The 19,557-nt window shown below is 42.1% G+C and overlaps 1 long non-coding RNA gene across 6 annotated transcripts; it reads left to right on the top strand.

Moving 5' to 3' along the window:
* Positions 1-1,740: 1,740 nt before the first annotated feature.
* LOC108951343 (uncharacterized) lies at positions 1,741-19,041 on the top strand. Of its 6 annotated transcripts, none has more exons than XR_010501942.1 (4): positions 3,048-3,871; positions 4,033-4,170; positions 18,508-18,612; positions 18,710-19,041. It is a non-coding gene; the product is annotated as an uncharacterized LOC108951343 (long non-coding RNA). The 6 variants fall into 6 exon arrangements; XR_010501940.1 differs by having other exon boundaries at positions 18,692-19,041; XR_010501943.1 differs by lacking the exons at positions 3,048-3,871; positions 4,033-4,170 and adding an exon at positions 1,741-2,576 and having other exon boundaries at positions 18,692-19,041.
* The last annotated feature ends 516 nt before the right edge of the window (positions 19,042-19,557 follow it).

The raw sequence follows: 19,557 nt of genomic DNA, 5'->3' as shown, positions 1-19,557 counted from the left end.
ATAATTTATATTTTCATAACTAGTTGGTCTTTTTTAAGAAATACTCAACTAAGACATCAATTAATGTGATATAGATACATACTCGTCAATATGTCTCGAGATGATAACCTTAATGTTTTTCTTGAATGTTGAAAAGCATTTATAGGGCAAAAGATGACAGTTATCAACATGTCACATTTTCTTTTTCTAAAACAGTAGAATAGTTGTTTGGAAGATTTAGAAGGCATTATGATGTTAAAGTTTAGTCAATGCCAAGCCTAAGACCACTATTCGATGTTGCATTTGGTATTAACTATGACATATAACTTTCAGTTACTCGTGAGTTCTATGATACAAAATCGGAGAGAGGATGAAAAATCGACAATGAATTCATACAAGAAAGGGATCAACATAGAAGAGAGAAAATGTACCATAGGAAAAGGAAAAGAAAAAAATAAATAAATAGATTAGGTAGATGATATATATCGTTTATTGTTGGTCGTTGATCGATAAAGATTTCATGTATATGATTTCTCTCCGTCAAGAAGATCGTTTATGCTTGAAGACGAAAATATAGTTTTGACGAGCATGTAAATCTTTGTTGTAATACGAGTGCTTGTGTACTGAGATATAAATTAGGTGATTGACCACTAAAAATAAAATTTATGAACTCAATGATCATGGAGGATATATATATATATATTGATAATATCCATGTATGTGAAATAAAATAAATATGATTTTTTTATTATTAATAACTAAAGAATCTGATGGTAAATAATAGGGTGAGTTCTATTTGAAAGATAAGATTTTGAAATCAAAGGAAAATCTCAAAGATCAACAATCAAAATATGGGGTTGATCTTATTAAGGAAGAGAAGACTTCAATAAAAAAAATCAAACAACATACCATAAAGTCGATGCAAGTTTAAAATAGTTTGATACTTCCTATCTATATACACCATCAAAATCAAATCTTTCACTATATGAAATCAATTATAAATAACTTTAAATCAATCACAAATTTCTTTATATATTTCGAAGAATTTCTTTTTATCATCATCTTGAGACCTTCTATTGAAAAATCCATACATCTAAAATAATTTTTTACATCTTGCTCTTTATCAAAATGGTACATGAGATATTTATAAAATAGTTAACCTTTAGTTTTTAATATTTTATTTTTTTAGAAAGTCCATGGATGCTAAGATTCATTGGATGTTCCATGGCCATAGATTACAAAAAAAATACAAAACTATTTACCAATCCTAACAAGCTCATGACTTAATCTCCTGTTTATATACATAAACTCTAATCCAGTTCTCCTTGAGTCACCAAACACTCTCCATTTTCTTACTAATTTGAATCGGATAAATAATACATTAGATGATTTTAGTCCAAACATACTATAATACTATAATAGATCTACAAGTAGTTTATAATTTATTTAAGAATATTAGAGGATAAGAACAATGATCATAATGATGATGATAATAATAAGGATGATGACAATAATATCAATAATAAGGGTTAGGATGACAACTTATGCTCCTTAATGTACATCGGTATTTAGAAATGAGAGTATACTGTAATGGCTTCAACAATAACAATCAGATTATCGACTATAGATTATCTCTTATAATTAGTTATTTTACTATTTAGTTCTTACATTTTAAAAAATTATATTGGGATCAAGATTCCTATATGGGATTAAAAAAATAGTTTTATAGTATTAAAATTTAAAAAATAAAAAAATAGATTAAAATAATAAACTTAAATAATAATGAATATATAAAAATTAAGATATTAAAAATAATTAAGTACAGAAATATATGTAATTAGCCATAAACCCACAATCTAACGTCCCTCCACAGCAAGGGAGAACCCGTCTCTTTGCCAGCACGTACACTTTGGTTCTTATCGGTCGGAAGAGTAACTTGTGTAATAATGAAACGTATCCCTCTCCTCTTTCTGGAGAGACGCTCTGCATCCCTCTCCCTCTGGCGAAGGGGGAAACCCTTCGTCTTCCTCCCCTAAACCCTCCTCCCGATAGTTCACGTGCCCCCTGTCTTCCACGTCGTTTCCTTCGTCTTCGTCTTCAATGCTGCCGCCCTCCTCTTCGAGGCCTTCTCCTTCCACAAGACCAACTTTTCCCTTGAAACCCACTCCCAGTTTGAAACTGCCCTCTTCTGTGAACTAACTCTGCGTTGAAAGCCCCGCAAGCTCGGAATGCATCACTGGAGAAGGCCCCGGTTTCTGAGGCGAGAGCACCTCTTCGAAGCCTTCGGCTCCTCAGGTGGATGGTGCTGCCGCTTTGCCGAATGGTAACGAGGTAGGCGATCATGCGTGGTCGGTGGTTCCGGGTCCGTCGCCTCCAATGAAAGAGCATGATGGCTCTAAAGGAGGGCCTCAAGATTCCCGTGCCCCTTCTTCTGGCCCACGGATCATGTCTTGGGTGGATCTGTTTGCCGGCCGAGAAAGGGAAAAGTTTCCTTGTTCCTGTTTTATATCGGATTAAACAATCCTCTGATGTTGCTGCTGCTTTTGATTTAGAGAGTATTACTGAATGGCGTAAGCCATGGATTTATAGCCCAGTTGGTAAATTTCTTGCTCGATCGCCTCCTCTTCCGGTTTTGAAGGTTTTTTTCGGAGATCGATCGTGGACTGTTTCTGTTCCTTCGTTGATCTTAGACATGCCTAATGATTTTTTTTTTCCTATTTCGGTTTCATTCCGAGGTGGATGTTCCTAGGGTTATTACCGCCGGACCTTGGTCCTTCCGGGGACAGTTTCTCCATGTTTTCCCTTGGCGTCCGGATTTCAATCCCATGACAGAAATGCCGAGATCTTCCCCAGTATGGATTCAACTTCCCGACTTACCCCTTGAATATTGGAATCGCGAATGTTTGTCCGGCATTACGAAGGCTTTGGGTCGCCCAATTAAAATCGATGATCGGTCTTTGAAATTGGAACGTGGTCACTCTGTTAGAATCTGTGTGGAGATCGATCTCTCTTCTCCCCTCCATCAACGAGTGTGGATCGGTGCTGCCCGGACCGGGTATTTCTAGGTTGCTCGTATAATAACTTGCCTTTCTCTACTTTCGTCGTGGTTGTGTTGGCCACAAGCTGTCGGATTGCTCTACTAGGCTGGTTGAGAGGTAGAGTGCTGGTGTCCAGAGGTTGGATGCCCTTGGAAACGAGGGAACCCTTCTGGTGCCCACTTTGGCATCATCCACTGGTGGGAATGTTCGGCCGACGGTGGAGGGTGAAGTTTATGGACCTTGGATTAGGGTCCAGCGGCGTGGTTCCAGGAAGAGATTTGTGCCGGCGCTGGGAAGGGGATTGGCAGTGGCGGCGGAGGCTGTTCCTTCTTCCACACGTGAGGCGCACGTGGTGTAACGGTCTTCTGGGGAACCTGGATGTTATTAACGTGCAGGGGGCTCGAGGACAAATGATGCGTTTTGACTGAGGTGGAGCGATTGGGGGAACCCAAGGCAGATGGGGTTTCACCCGGATCCAGCTGGCTCGTTGGAACAGATGCCGAGTCAACTGGAAGCCAGGAGGCTGTCAACTGGAGTTTGCTTCAGCTTACGTGCTCCTGTGGTACCCAGCCTTGTGCGAAGCGTCAGGTGCTGATGGGGAGCCCAAGGCGGGCTGTTGTGACCGCCTGTGTTGGCTCGTCTAGCATCGTGGTGCCTCGGCATCGTCATTGGATTTGATGATCTCACTCCTCCCCCGCCGACGGTTGAGGTGGAGGGTGTATATTCTATCCCTTCTGCTCCTGTGCAGGGGAAGAGGGGGAGTAAGGAGGTGGCCCAAGGCCAATGTCAGCACAATGATCTCACTGCTAAAGCCCAAGAGAGGACCGGGTTGCGGCTCCAAGGCCTCTCATGGGGTGGGTTCTCATTAGTGTTTCTGTTCATTAGCGTTTCTTCTCTCCCTATTTCCGATACGAACATTATCAGCTGGAATTGTAGAGGAAATAAGAGAAAACTTGTGTTAGATTTTCTTCAATACTCCATTCGTAGTAATCGCGTTTGCATGGTGCTCTCGCAGGAAACCCATTTGGACGAGACAGTGATTAGGAGGGTTGCAAGGAGACTGGGTCGTTCTTGGTGCTTTACCGAGTTTCCGTCGGCGGGAGCCTCTGGTGGCATCGCGCTGCTATGGAACGCATCATTTGTCAAGACCCAGGTGCTTTCGCTCCATTCTCATTACTTAAATGCTGCGGTCAGATTTATGAATTCGGATCCGTGGATTTTAACTGGTGTTTATGCTAGAGTTTCTATTACAAATCGAAACTTACTGTGGAATTCTCTTGGTGCAATTGGTCTAAATGATTTTCCATGGATAATTTGAGGAGACTATAATTGTATTTCTTGTGCACAAGACATACTGGGGGTATCCCTTTTTCGTTTTCTGCGTCGGTGAGGCAGTTAGTTTAACCAGTTTTTATTGTACGCTGCATTATGTGATTTGGGTTTCATTGGTCCCAAATTCACACGGTGCAACGATCGTAAAGGCAGTGCTGTGTTTTAGTCCATCTTGGTCGTGCGTTTGCTAACCGTAAGTGGTCGGATCTATTTGGTAACTCAATTGCTTGCCACCTTCCCAGAGCTTGCTCTGACCATTGCTCGATTCTTGTGTGTCTATGCGACATAATTTTTCGTCGATAATGTTCAAATTCCACCATTTGTGGGTTGAGTGTAGAGAGATTAGGGATATCATCCAAAATGTTTGGATCCCCGCCAAGACTTGCTCTAGATCCCCTATGATTGAGTGTTCCTCTAATTTCAGTAGACATAGAGGGCCTTTATCCTTCTGAAATAGGAATTGTCTTGCGTTGAGGATGCCCTTGTGCGTACCCAACAGGAGATTTCCATTCTAGAGAATAGGGAGTTTACCTGCAATTTGTGTGACCCTAATGGCATCCACTTGACCTGTCTTCCTTATAATCATGTTGCCCTCCTAAGATAGTTCAATTTGAAATGATGGTCTCAGGCTAAAACTAAATGTATAAACGAGGGTGATCCAAATACTTAGTATTATCACTCCGTTGTGTCCGTTAGAAGAAGAAATAACTTTATCCATCATATTCAGTCTGCTTCCTCTATCATTACTGATCCGATGACCATTAGAAATAAATTTGTCACTTTATTCTGATCTTTGGAAGGCTAATGGGTGTCTTGATTTCTCCCTGTTTATTAACTTGTTTACCCACAATGGGGGTTATCTTCTATGCATGTTAATCACTTGGTGGGTCCTTCTAGCAGGAGTGAGATTTGGGATGACCTTGTCTCTCTTGGGTTAAATATGTGTTCGGGGCTGATAACTTGATTGTTGAGTTATATCATTTTTACTAGTAGATTATTTTTACTTCTATAATTTAGGTCTTTTAGTATTTTCATGATCATGCTTTTCTTCACCAGTGATTTAAAAAGTGCTAAGCGTCAAAAGACGTCAAGGTTCCAAAATCCCCGAGACACTAAGCGCCTGTTTAAGCTAAGCGAGGTGCTATGAAATATTAAAATATAAAAAATATATAATTTAATTGATAAATATGATTATATAAATAAAAATATGATATTAACTTATCTATCTTTTAATAACAAAAATGTCAAAAGAATTAAAACAATAAAGTTTGCATCAAATTTAATCATCATCAAAATCAACATCGTCATTCTTAAACATATCATCATCTTTTTCTTCCTCTTGTCTATTTTCGTTAAAATATATTTCCTCTTATTCGATAATGGTAAAAGATGAGCTTGAGGTTTTTGTACTCATTTTTTCCTTTGTCATCTATCTTGTATATGCTTGTAATTCTTTAACACCTGAGGCTCTTAACATATCTCCTTATGTCAAGCTGTTATATTCAAATATAAGTTTGTCTTCGGTATTATGCAATTTCGCACTCATTTCGTCACAAACCACTCATTTGAATCATCAATGTCTTGTAATAAGATTTTATCAATGTTATTTCGCAAATCATGATGAGCCTTTAATTTTTTATTATACTTTATATTTACAAGATCATGTAATCGTTGATGCTCTAATTGATTTTTTCTTTTTGTATGAATCTATCATGTCATAAAATTAAAAATTATATTAATACATCTATATAAAAGTAGATTAATTAAAATAAAAATATTATGTGATCCTTACATGCTCAAACGCACTCTAGTTTCATTTACAACCTGCAACACTATATGTTAAACTAAGAATTTTGATTATCAATTGCTATAAGTTTGAGGTGGAATTTCCAAATAGATTTCACCATTCATTTGTAAAATTTATTTTATTATTAACATTAATATATTAAGCATGAAATTAATTATATAAATTTATTAATACCTAAGGATGTAATTGTCCAAGATCGAATTGCTATTGGAATTCCAACAAGACTATCGATATTTTTATATAAAGATAATTTATGTATGATGTTATCTTGCACCTCAAGGCTTGGAACCAATCTTGTAATGCACTGATATGACTTATTTATAACTTCTGTATTAAACTCAATTGAAGTGTTTTTGTAAAAGAATTTTGGGTTTAAATAATATCCTACTGTATGTAATGGATGATGAAGTTGATAATTTCATCTTTTATCAATAATAACAAATATTTTTTTATACTTTTCTTCATTTTCATCATAAGACTTTTGAATTGTCTCATTTGCTCTATCCATAGCCTTATAAATATATCTAATTGTAAGTTTCTTTTCATTATCCGCCAATCGAAGGACTTGAACAAGAGTACTCATTATCTTTAATACATAAATTATAAGTTTCCAAAATGATGATATTAAGATGATATAATCGGCCCTCTTGCTTTTCGCTTCTTTTGTCCATTTGTTTGTTACCCATTTTTCCTAGGTAAACATGTTTTTCAGGTTATGTTTTTTACAATGCACGCTCTGTAATGTTTTTTACAATCGATTGACATTATATTTCACCAATTCCTTATTGCCTGTGAGTTCTCTCTCATCATATTTAAAGTACCAGAATGTTTTTAGAGAAATCGAACGACAAATATTGTCCTTTCTAACGTCTTCTTGATTTTAGGAATCTTTTTAATATCTTCCGACATTAAATCAATGTAATGTGTCACACATAGAGTCTACTATAAGTGTTATATTTTTGCTTCAAGTTATTTACCTACTGTTCGTTTCGTGAACCTTGAGTCGTGATCGCGTGGTTGACACGGCTTGGTTCGATTGGCGACGTTCAGGATTATCCTGAGGGCGAAGGTCTCAGTCGGTCGGGTCGAGGTTGAACTTGGTGAGGATGCGCCTCTTCCCGAACTCGTCTGCCTTTATTGAACCTGGATTCCTGCACACAGGCTTGGGTTGAGATGGGCGATGATCCCGACTTGGGCCCCTCCAAAGCTCGACTTAGTGGTCTGAAAATGTTCTCATACCCCCCCGTCAGATGCCGGTGAGGGGTTTTTATAATAACTCCTGGGGGTCGGTGTTCGCTGAGTGGCGAATGTACCTTCGGGTGTTCGCTGTCCGGGATACATGGGATGGCGCCATGCGACGTCGTCCTGGGTTTCCCAAAACAATCCTTGTTTCGGCGGGACTGGTTGGCGCGGCGCCAGATGGCACGGGGAGATGACAATTGTCGCCCGGATAACCGACGACATATTTGTCGTGGCACCGTCTCCCTCTCAAGGTCTTGCGCTCGGGCTGATGTAGCGAGGGTCAGGTCCCCGTATGATGATCTATAATATGCCCTATCACTTCTCCCCCCCAACAAGTCATGTCTCTGGGCCCTCGTGAGGAGCGGAGGGCACGACTAGTTTAGTAAAGTGGCGGCCGTGTAGCAACTCGGCGAGGCATCGCTCGTGAGTCCTCTGGCCGAATTGCACAACTTGGGCAAAGGCTGATTTTGCTGGCCGAGCTACTCGACTCGAGCACTGGAGGGATTGGTTGGACGAGGCGTTGCCCATGCGACTGCTGGTCGAGTTGCGTAACTCGGGCAAAGGCTCATCCAGCTGGCCGAGCTACTTAACACGAGCATTAGATGGACTGATTGGACAAGACATTGCTCGTGCAATTGCTCGCTGAGTTGCATGACTCGAGCAAAGGCTGATTCTATTGGCCGAGCTACTCGACTCGAGGACTGGATGGATTGGTTGGATGAGGTGTTGCCCGTACGACTGCTGGCCGAGTTGCGTGACTCGGGCAAAGGCTGATCTTGCTGGCCGAGCTACTTAACTCGGGCACTGGATGGACTGATTAGACGAGACGTTGCTCGTGCAACCATTGGTCGAGTTGCGTGACTCGGGCAAAAACTGATCCTGTTGGTCGAGCTACTTAACCCGGACACCGGATGGGCTGATTGGACGATACGCTGCTCGTACGAGGAGCTACTCGACTCAGGCACTGGATGGACTTGTTGGACGAGACGCTGCTCGTGGGACTGCTAGCCGAGCTACTTAACTCGGGCACTAGATGGATTGATTGGACGAGACACTGCTCGTGCGATTTCTGGCCAAGCTACTTAGGCGAGGGTTCGGTGTGCACGCGAGAGAGGGGGGGGGGGGGGGCATGCTAGCTCTCTCAGCGAAGGTCCTTCAGAAAGATCAAAGTTCGCCTGAAGTTGATGCGGGACTTGTGTCGCATCCGGGCTCGCTCCAAAGGGGAGCCTTCTCAAGCCCTTAGTATGGCCGACCTTGCGGAAGAGGTGCCGAGGCCCGCTATAGCACCAGACGGCCAACTCTCAAGGTTGAGTGAAGGATTTGGTTTGATGGGCCGGCGGCCTAAGAGTTCTCGCGGGGGCGCTCCATCCGACGTTGGCCCGTCCTATCAAGCAAAGGCTGAGAAATGGTGAAGGCATAGTGAAATGGTGAAGCAAAGGACGAAATAGTGAAGTAAATTTTCTCGGCCTTTGCTTCATAATGATCTAAGGAGGATCGTTATCATAAAAGTTAGTTTAAATTTGACAGCTAAATCTTTATTTAAGGTCATATCTAACTTACTACACTTTTCGTCTATTTTCAAAGAGATTTTCATTAAGTAAGAATTTTCTATACTTACCTGATTTCTGAACCTTCATCCATAGCAGCTGATGGAAACTGAGACACACGAATCACCGCTTGTGCCAGCCTCTAAGAAGGCTAAAATGACAGAAACAGAGCCTTTCAAGGCGATCGTATTGTCCGACACCACAACGTTGGGATCGCCCACCCAAGCATCGACGAATGCCCGTTCACCTACAAACTTACTATGAAGAGAGCAGACTTGTATCGCTTTGGACGTTAACCCTATATATCTGAAAAGATTACATAAATGCTATAAAATTGGATTCCGACGTCAAGTTGGAGCAAAATACTTCGAACTTCTCTCCTTTTGGAGATTGATGTTGGCGAATTTTGTCGCTATCTTACTGAAGTGCTAGCTTTAGCATTACAAGTTAGATACAACAATCAAGCGACTTTGAAGAACTCCGAGATTGCAATTGAGACTAGAGAAATTATTTCCTACACCGTTGATATGTGCATGCCAGCTTTATATTCAAAACTGAGAAGTATGCATAAATCATACATTAAACATGCGTCACGATATAGTGCAGCACCTTGTTATACCAGGGATATTGAGCTACCATTACCGTTCGCTTTGGCTATTCAAGAGTTTGGATCTTTTGAAACCCACAGCATGATGACAAATTTTGATGTCGTACCTATGTATCGTAAAGGTACAGAGAATAAAGGTTGGAAGGAATCTACCTTTCATATGACCGAGTATCAGTCGTATGTGCCCACTCTTAAAGAACTTGTAATACCGTGTAAATCGATAGATCCTCGTCAAATGAGCAGTTCAGCCTGGTGGACCTACAAACTAAAGAATGAGCATCACACGTCAAACTTAGCTTATGTTTTTTATAGCTCATTCTTCTTCGGGTCCATGACATAGTGCTAGGAATGAACGGACATGTGAGCCAGGTGGCATCTCTCTAAGGCGAGTGCCGAAGTCGGTCGCGTCTTTGGGATGCAAGATGATATCTTTGCATTCTGAAGTAGTCTCGTCTTTAGTCACGAGAAAAATGCTGCGAAGTATAGCACTGAAATTATAATAGTGCGATGGTGGGAAAACACGGGCTAAGTTTGAGGTGTGATGCTCATTCTTTAGTTTGAGGTGTGAAATCACTATTCTGATTTTAGTGTTGTACTTTGCACGTTTTTCTCGTGACTAAAGACGAGACTATTTCGGAATGCAAAGATATCATCTTGTATCCCAAAGACACGACCGACTTCGGCACCCGCCTCAGAGAGATACCACCTGGCTCACATGTCCGCTCATTCCTAGCACTATGTCACGGACCCGAAGAAGAATGGAGCTACGGAAAACGCAAGCTAAGTCTGAGGTGTGATGCTCATTCTTTAGTTTGTAGGTCCACCAGGCTGAACCGCTCTTTTGACGAGGATCTGTCGATTTATATCCTATTCCAAGTTCTTTAAGAGTGGGCACATACGATTGATAGTCGATTATACGAAAGGTAGATTCCTTCCGACCTTTGTTCTCTATACCTTTGGGATACGTAGGTACGACGATGAAATTTGTCATCATACTGTGGGTTTCAAAAAATCCAAACTCTTAAATAGCCAAAGCGGACGTTAGTGGTAGCTCAATATCCTTGGTATAACAAGGTGCTGCACTGTATCTTGACGCATGTTTAACGTATGATTTATGCATACTTCTCAGCTTTGAATATAAAGCTGACATGCATATATCAACGGTGTTGGAAACAATTTCTCTAGTCTCAATTGCAATCTTTGAGTTCTTCAAAGTCGCTTGAGTGTTGTATTTGACTTGTAATACTAAAGCTAGCATTTCAACAAGACAGCGGCGAAATTCACCAACATCAATCTCCAAAAGGAGAAGTTCGAAGCGTTTTGCTCCAACGTGATGTCGGAATCCAATTTCATGGCGTTCCTGCAATCTTTTCAGATATATAGTGTTAACGTCCAAAGCGAAACGAGTCTGCTCTCTACATAGTAAGTCTACAAGTGCACGGACATTCGTCGATGCTTGAGCGGGCATTCCCAATACTGTGGTGCCGGACAGTACTATCGCCTTAGAGGGCTCCGTTTCTATCGTTTTAGCCTTCTTAGAGGCTGGCACAAGCGGTGATTCGTGTGTCTCAGTTTCCATCAGCTGCGATGCATGAAGGTCAAGAAATCAAGTAAGTATAGAAATTTCTTACTGAATGAAAATCTCTCTGAAAACAGACTAAAAGTGTAGTAGGTTAGATATGACCTTAAATAAAGATTTAGCTGTCAAATCTAAACTAATTTTTATGATAACGATCGTCCTTGGATCATTATGAAGCAAAGGCCGAGAAAATTTACTACACCATTTCGTCCTTTGCTTCGCCATTTTGCCATGCCTTCACCATTTCTCGGCCTTTGCTTCATAGGACTGGCCTCGGGCCAGATGTTAAGGTGGTGCTGCATAACTTTCTAGTCGACCCCGGGTATGTCTTCTGGGCACCACGCGAATACGTTGGCGTTTTCCTTCAAGAAATTAACAAGCTGTATTTGGTCCGCCTCTATCAATGTTGTCCCAACTTGAATGACCTTGTTGGGTCAGCCTTCTCTTAGGGGTACCTCGATCAGTTGCTCCGTTGGGTCCGGGTGTGTTGGCGCTTTGAAGTTGTTACGGGGGTCCGAGCCAGGTTGGGCAGATCGTAGCCTTTTCGGCCTCAAAAGAATGCCGCCATTAGATAATATTGTCGGGATTCTTTTGGGTCGCTTCGGACCACCTCGACCCATGAGGAGGTCGGGAACTTCAGGGCGCGGTGAGGGTATGACTGCCTTCAACCTGTTGAGGGTTGGTCGGCCGAGGATGACGTTGTAGGCAGAAGGCAAATTGACCACTATGAAGGTGGTCATTATCGTCTTGGTCCTTGGTTCCTCTTCGATGGTAACGGGGAGCAAGGTAGTTCGAGTGGGGAGACGGAATCCCCCGTGAATCTCGTGAGCGATGATGCCAGTGGGGAGAGATCTCCTTCCGCAAGGCTGAGCCTTTTGAAAACTTCGAAGAATAGCATATCGGCGGAGCTTCCGGTGTCGATCATTACTCTCTTTACCTGTGCGTTGGTGATACGGACCAAGACCACTAGGGTGCCATCGTGGTTCGGGAACTCTGCTTCTTCTGCTCCGAAGGTGATCTCGGGCCCGGGCTTCGATCTCAATCGTTTTTCCACCGTGCTGCGTGCATAATCCTTTCACTCTGTGGCATTGTTGCCTTCAGAGGTCGGCCTGCCGATAATGACGTCGATCTGCTTCTTGATCGGACTGTTGGGGCGTGGAGATGCTTCTCTCGATTTTCTGAGGTAGCGCCCAAGATGTCCTCTCTGATTCAGCTCCTCAATCTAGTTCCGGAGGTTGTGACACTCTTCTGTGTCATGACCATAGTCTCGGTGAAACCTACAATATTTAGACCGATCTTTGTAAGCAATTTTCACTAGGTTGGGTTCTCGCAGGAGTCCCTTCTCCCTTATCTGGAGAAAGATTTCAGTGCGAGAAGCGTTAGGGTGGAAGAGGGGGCCTCGGGTGTGGCATCTTGGGGCGATCAATTCTCCTTCGAAGTTGCACCGTAGGTGAGCCCGAGATTGTTCCTCGGTCTTGATCCATTCGTGGCCTTTTGTTGTCTTCTTTCTTTCCAGCTAGCAAAATCTCGGCCGCAATGTACTGGCTGGCGCCTTGGAGCATCTTTAGGACTACCGTGGGGGGCCTCTCCATTGGAGACCAGAAGAATCTTGAGGGTCGTAGACCCATTAGAAACACCCGTATGACCAAGGAGGGGTGAGCGTTTGGGACTCTTCGGACCTCGTTGGTGAAGCGGGCGATGAACTGAGAGAGTGATTCGCCATCGCCCTGGGACAACGCGAGTAGCGTGGTCATAGAGGATTTGGGTCGGATGCTGGCAAAGAAGATTGTTCGAATTCTCTTATGAGTTGGTCGAAGGTCGAGACCGAGGATGGCTGCATTCAATTGAACCATGTCCGCGCTGGCCCACTTAAGGGAGTGGGAAATGCCCGGCACATCAGGGCATCAGAGGTGCCATAAAGAGCCATCTGAGCTCAGAACGCGACAATGTGTTCCGTTGGGTCAGAACCACCATTGTAGGTCTCCAGTGCCGAGAGTCGGAAGTCGAGCGGAACGGGCTTATCCTGGATTTCTTGAGCGAAAGGGGATCTTCCCGTGCTGCTTTCTCTGGTTTCCCCTCGGGACTTGAGGAACTCTCACTGGAACTCGTCTAGGCGACAGTTCATTGTAGATAGCTGGACTCCAAACGAGTCATCCACCGAGTCCGATGATAGGGTATCGGGCTCGGGATATGGCGGGGGTACTTGTTGGGATGTAGGTGCGCTTCGGTCGGGTGGCATTCTCAGACCTCTCGCCCCGACTCGCTCCTCGATTTCGTTGTGGGTCGGGTTTTGTGCCACCGGGTTGGTTGGAGGGATATTGGGTGGCTGTGAGGTGAAAGTGGGTAGGGACGGGGGAGGAGCCACTAACTGTAGGAGCTACGGAATAAGTGTGGTGATTGTCTGAATCATTTCGGCCAAGTTTTGCACTTGCTTTACGAGACCGAGGAACGCCTCAGGCGAGACGACCGAGGGCCCCATAGTATCTCCAAGGGGGGAGAGCCCAGGGTCGTTGAATAGGCGCTAGTAGCGATCTGGCACCTAGGTTACGACGCCCGCATCCCTCTAAGTGGCTAGCGGTGGCCCTCCGAGCCCGTGGGCGTTGTTGATCACCGATGGTTCTTCAGTGAGGCAACCTTCTTCGTCATCTGCAAAATGTTCCTACGACATCGGCTCTCCTTCTAGCACCAAAATGTTCGTTCCACGAACCTCAAGCTGTGACCGCGTGGCTGACACGACTTGGTCCGACTAGCGACGTCCAGGATCATCCTGAGGGTGAAGGTCTCAATCGGTCGGGTCGAGGTTGAACTTGGTGAGGACGTACCTCTTCCCGAACTCATCCGCCTTTGCTGAACCTGGATTCCTGCGCGCAGGCCTAGGTCGGGATAGGGTATGATCCCGACTTGGGCCCCTCCAAAGCTTGAGTCAGTGGTATGCTAATGCTCTCATACCCCCCCGTCAGATGTTGGTGAGGGGTTTTTATCGTAATTCCTGGGGGTTGCTATTTGGGATACGTGGGACGGCGCCATGCGGCGCCGTCCCGGGTTTCCCAGAACAGTCCTTGTTTCGGCGGGACTGGTTGGCGAGGCACCAGATGTCGCGAGGAGATGATCGTTGTCACTCGGATAATCGGTGGCGCATCTACCATGGCACTGTCTCCCTCCCGTGGTCTTGTGCTCGGGCTGATGTGGCGGGGGTCAGGTCCCCGTAGGATGATCCATAATATGACCTATCACCTACGACGAAGAATAATAGAATTAATAAGACTTCGGAGTCACATAGTTCTTTCATTTAAATTGGAGATATAGAGTAATTAAAAAATTAAATAATTCAAAAGATAAATCTAATCAGCTACATACAGTTGCTTCCATTATCGGTTATAACTTAAACGATATTTCGTTCATTAATTTCTTTCACAAACTTATCAAGTAACTCATACATCTTTTCTCTAAATTTCATGAAAGATAATACATTTTTTAACTTCATAAACATGGTTGCTAAAGAATAATTGATCATAAAATTAATTATACTCCTATATCTCCTGTCGATCGAAGCATCTAACATAATAGAGCAATCATACTTTACCTATGATTCTTTGTGGTCATTTAACAAGTCATTTATATAATTAAATTCTCTTTTCAATAATGAATCTCATAACTCATGATAACTTGGAGGTTTTAATTCCTCACCATATATTCCAATAGCTTTAATCATCTCCTTAAAACTATATAAACCATAAATATTAAGAGGAAGGCCAGCTTGATAGAAGAAGTGAGCAATGTGTTGAATTATTCATACCCCCTTATTTCCTTGTCACAAACATCACTTATATTTGTTTGTCTTAATTTTGCTCCTGCTTGTCCTTGTTGCTTCTGTGATTCTTGATACATATATGTCTATCGGTCCCTTTTTACCCTTCTTAACAATTATGATTTTTTTCCTTTTTTGTTATATACTCTTTTTCCACTAGTATTGACACTTTCAGAATAATCTTCATCATCATCTCTAATATGTTCAACATTATCTTCTGATAAAATCTCTTAAGATTTATTCTTTTGTATCTCTTTTCAGTTATATATGTCAATAACTCTTCTTTTACATGAGATGGACACTTCTTGCAGATTGATGCATTCTTGAAATTCCTTAGTTGATGCTACTTTGTATAAAAATCCTCACCTTTAGTAATCTTATCACAAAAGATGCAAGTAACTATATTATAATTTTTAGGATCCTTTAGATAATTATATTTTCAAGCAGGATCATTTCTTGAATTTTTTGAAGAATCTTCTAAATTGCTTTATACATTTGCCGTTAATCCTGAATCCCTAATAATAGTTTTAAATAGATATAGATTAGTAGTGTTAAAATCTAAATAGTATATTATCAATCTAAATAAAGATTGATTTATACGATTGATTTATACATTTGTTAACAATCTATTGTTAACAATATATTATTTACCGGTAACAATAGTCAGAGGGAAAAAAAAAGAACTGTTAACAGTGGTTAGAGAGAGAGAGAAAAGAGTCACCAATAGTGATAAGTGGGGGAAGGAGAGGGCAGTGGTGATGGAGGAACTTTCGGACGATGATGGTGATGGAGGAAGTTGCAGACGATAGCAGTAGTGGCGAAGGAAGCTTCAAATGATAGTAGCGATGGCGGAGGAAGTTGTGGACGTAGTAGCGGCAATGGAGGAAGTTGTGGATAGCGATGTCGTGGGCGGAGGAAGCTTCAGAGGTGTCCATCGGTGGCAGAGGAAGTTATGGTACTCTCCCTCGATAGTGGAAGGAGTTGCACATGGGACCAGAGACGGTGCAAGTAACTGTGCACGAAGGCTAGGTCGCTGAACCCGTCCGTTGGCGACAGAGGAAGCCTTGGTCCTATGTCGGCGATGGAGGTAGTAGTAGAGGAAGCGTTGATGGTGGAGGCAGAAGTTGCACTAGGGTTTATGGCTCGGGGTTGCATAAGAGTGCAGGGGGTGGGTTTTGAGGGTACAGTAATAGAAAGTAATTAGTTGGTTCAATCAAACTAACTAGTTATTGTTCAGTTGAACCAGACTTAAATGTCTAGTTTGGTTGCTTCGTTTAAAATGGGCCTCACCCGAGGCGTCCGACAATTGGGGTCAGACGAGTGCCCAGGCGGCGCTTCACTAAAGCGCATCTCCTAGTTGAAACTTGAGTCACTTGAGCCTCACCTCTTATCACCGGAGCACCTATTTAAACCACTATTCTTCCCAATGATTGGGTCAAGACCTTTTTGGTTTTTATCCTAAAATCTAAAAACTTCCATGAAATTAAGGATTTTAGGTCAATTTCTCTTTTTAATGTTAACTATCGGATTCTTGCCAAAGTGTCGACCAATAGGATTAAACCACATCTTGATTACCTTATTTTTTGGGAGCAATTTGCATTTAAGTTGGTTGATATATTGATGTTAATATTCTAGTGGCCTAGGAGGTGGCACATTCACTTTATAATTCAAAGGGTCATAATCCATATATGAAGATTAAAATTGATAGAGAAGGCTTACCATGAAGCTTGCCAAGTATCCTGACAAGTTTATTTCTTGGATCAAAACTTGTATATCTACCTTATTCTTTGCTTGCTTCTTGAATGGGCACCCCTCTCAATTATTTAGGGGTAATTGAGGCATTCGATAGGGAGACCCTATTTCTTTGCATTTTTGTATTCTTATTTTGTTGATCTTATCCTTTCTTCTTAATGATAAATGTTTTAGGGGTGATATCTCACCTTTTTGCTTTAAGAGATCCTATAAAGGTATTTGGGCACTCTGATTTCTCCTAGGCGTATTGTTAAATATGAGCTTAAATTGTTGGATCAACCTGTTATGGATCACTTAGGACATTGGCATGGATCCTTATTGTCATCAGCAGGTCACATCACATTGATTAACTCTGTTCTTGTTAGGTCACATTGTCCAATGTGGAAGCTGATTCGAATCTAATCTAGTCTCTTTCTCGAGCTAGTCCCAAGTAGTTCTTTATCGGTCATCCAAATCCTACAAAACTATATCGGAGCTTGCACGATGGTGCTCTTCTGATGCTTAAGTTAGAGAATAAGTCGAACAAGTCAAATAAATTATCTGTTACCATATCGTGACACGACATATCTATGGAGCCCTCTTTATAGTGGTTGCCCGAAACCGTTACTCTTGGATGTTACACTATTCATGTAGACATGTGGCGTCAATCTCGGGTGTAATGCCGCTGACCCACACCAAGTCTAGGATTGGGTAGCTTCCGAACACGTAGATTGGATGGTGGGGGCAACCAGTTGTCCAGGAAATGTGGAATTGCGGGGTGTCAACACGCTCGCCATTTGGAGGTCATTCACTGCCAACATGTTGGCTTTCGTGAGGCCCAGGGTCTAGCCACGTGGCATTGAGGTCGCGTTAGGGGGTCGGCCACGTGGCTCCGTCGTGTCGACCATGTGGAACTAAGGTGCTGGCCATGAGGAATCGTTGTGTTGGCCATGTGGCTTCATCAAGTCGACCTTGTGGCTCCATCGTGTCAGCAACATCATTTTGCCCATAGGAGTCAACTCTATCCTGCTTCATTCTTTGAGTGTTACGTGGATGCCTAGTGCAGTTTTGAATTGGGTCACTCAAACTGTGAGGAATTTTCTACGGTCTAACTCTTCTAGGTCTAAGGGTTTTCATTTGATTGCTTGGGACAAGGTGATTCTTCCTAAGCAAGATGGGGGTTTAGGAATTAAGGACTTGTCTTTGATGAATTTGACCTTGTAGGGTAAGTGTATTTTCCTATACTTGAATGATTGTGACTGCCTTTAAGTTTATGGTGGTTAGGGCTAAATATGGTTTGGTGGACCTGTGGAACATTAATTCCCATGCTAATACTAATTGGTGTTGGAAATTATTTTTACATGAGTATCTTCGTGGTGTCTTTATGAAATTCGTTGGTAATTGTTCTTCTATTCGTCTTATGGATGATCCTTGGATTTCACATGCCCCGTTAAAATGTTTGCCTATTTGGTTAATATTTCTGTATTTAATTCTTCTCTTGTGATTATAAATTTTATTTGGGATGGAACTTTGGATGTTGATAAGCTAGGTTGGTTTTTGGGGAAGATTTAGTATCGAGAATTTGCTAAGTAGATCTTTTTCCTACGTCATGCGATGATTTTTGGTCTTGGAGACCTGATTTAAATGGGATTGTATCCATGAAATCTTCCTATGCTTTTCTCCTCTTTAACCTGAGCGGCTTTGTTGGCCAAGCGGAATGATGGCGTCGTTTTTGGTCTTGAGCATTGTTTATTCTTTTCCAATTCTTTTATATCCTTATGGTAGCTGTTGGATCTTAAACTGTACCTTGATCTTTCTGCTCCTATATGGTGTACAGGTGAATGGATTGTTGAGGGATTACAATTGGGGGGGTGAACTGGGCTTACGGGTGGTCGTCGTTATTGCTCCTGGGTTATGGTGGATCTGAAGGGCGCATAATTAGGTACTGTATAATAACTCTAAGCTGTCTATTTCAAACAATTTTTTCACATTATTGTGGGATCAGTCTTGGCTTATGTCAGGGTTAAATTATCTGATAGCAATATGTAGAAGAATTGATGGTCCCATCCTCTTCAGGAGTTCAACCAAATCGTGATAGTTCAGTGGAGGAGACCATAGTGGGGGTGCTGGTTTTATTTTACGAAATGAGGATGGTTAATCCAATTTTTATCGAATACAGATTTTGGAGAAGGGGAGGTGTTGTACTGTGAAGCGATAACAGTTTTGGTGTTCTCTCGGGGGGATTCCAACAAGTACATATGGAATCAGATTCACAACTATTCTGTCTCGTGTCCATTAGATATGTTGTTCTTCATATTTTAGCACTGTTGAACTGTTTTGACGTATATAATCTATTGAGGTCCATTAGAAATGTCTTGTTGAACTGTTGAGGAAAATGAGATTGTCAATTGATTGATCAGGTATGTTAGAGAGTCTGTCATTATTTTTTTGAAGAAGGGATTGACCCTCTGGACTGCACTTTTTGATACATTCCAATGCTAGGAGTGTTAATCTTCTGATATAGTTAATTAAGTTTCAGCTCCTTAAAAAGAAAAAGTTATGAAAATGTCGGTTCCCAACATTGTTTTGAAGTATCCTGTGATGGAAGCGAAGTGATGAAACCCAGAGGAAAAAGAATAAGAATTCGAAATTCTTCCAATGCTTTATCTGTTCTTGATCAGAAAATATTAATTAGTGATAAGATGGTTTTCCTAGAAGAGTTGATGTGTGTTTATTCCAACAGGCATAGAAACTCAAGAAAATTTGTACATGTATATCGGAGTTCAAATATGTCAATAAAATATATACCTCTATGGATGTGCTTTTTTTGTCTCTAAGAATCAGGGGCGGGTTGGGTTTTACCACGAAGCTTATTTCCAACCCGTAG

This window comes from Musa acuminata, chromosome BXJ3-10 (genome assembly GCF_036884655.1).
Source record: "Musa acuminata AAA Group cultivar baxijiao chromosome BXJ3-10, Cavendish_Baxijiao_AAA, whole genome shotgun sequence".
NCBI classification, from domain to species: domain Eukaryota; kingdom Viridiplantae; phylum Streptophyta; class Magnoliopsida; order Zingiberales; family Musaceae; genus Musa; species Musa acuminata.
The sequence above is the reverse complement of the archived record's forward strand: the minus strand, read 5'-3'. Positions and strand labels throughout refer to the sequence as shown.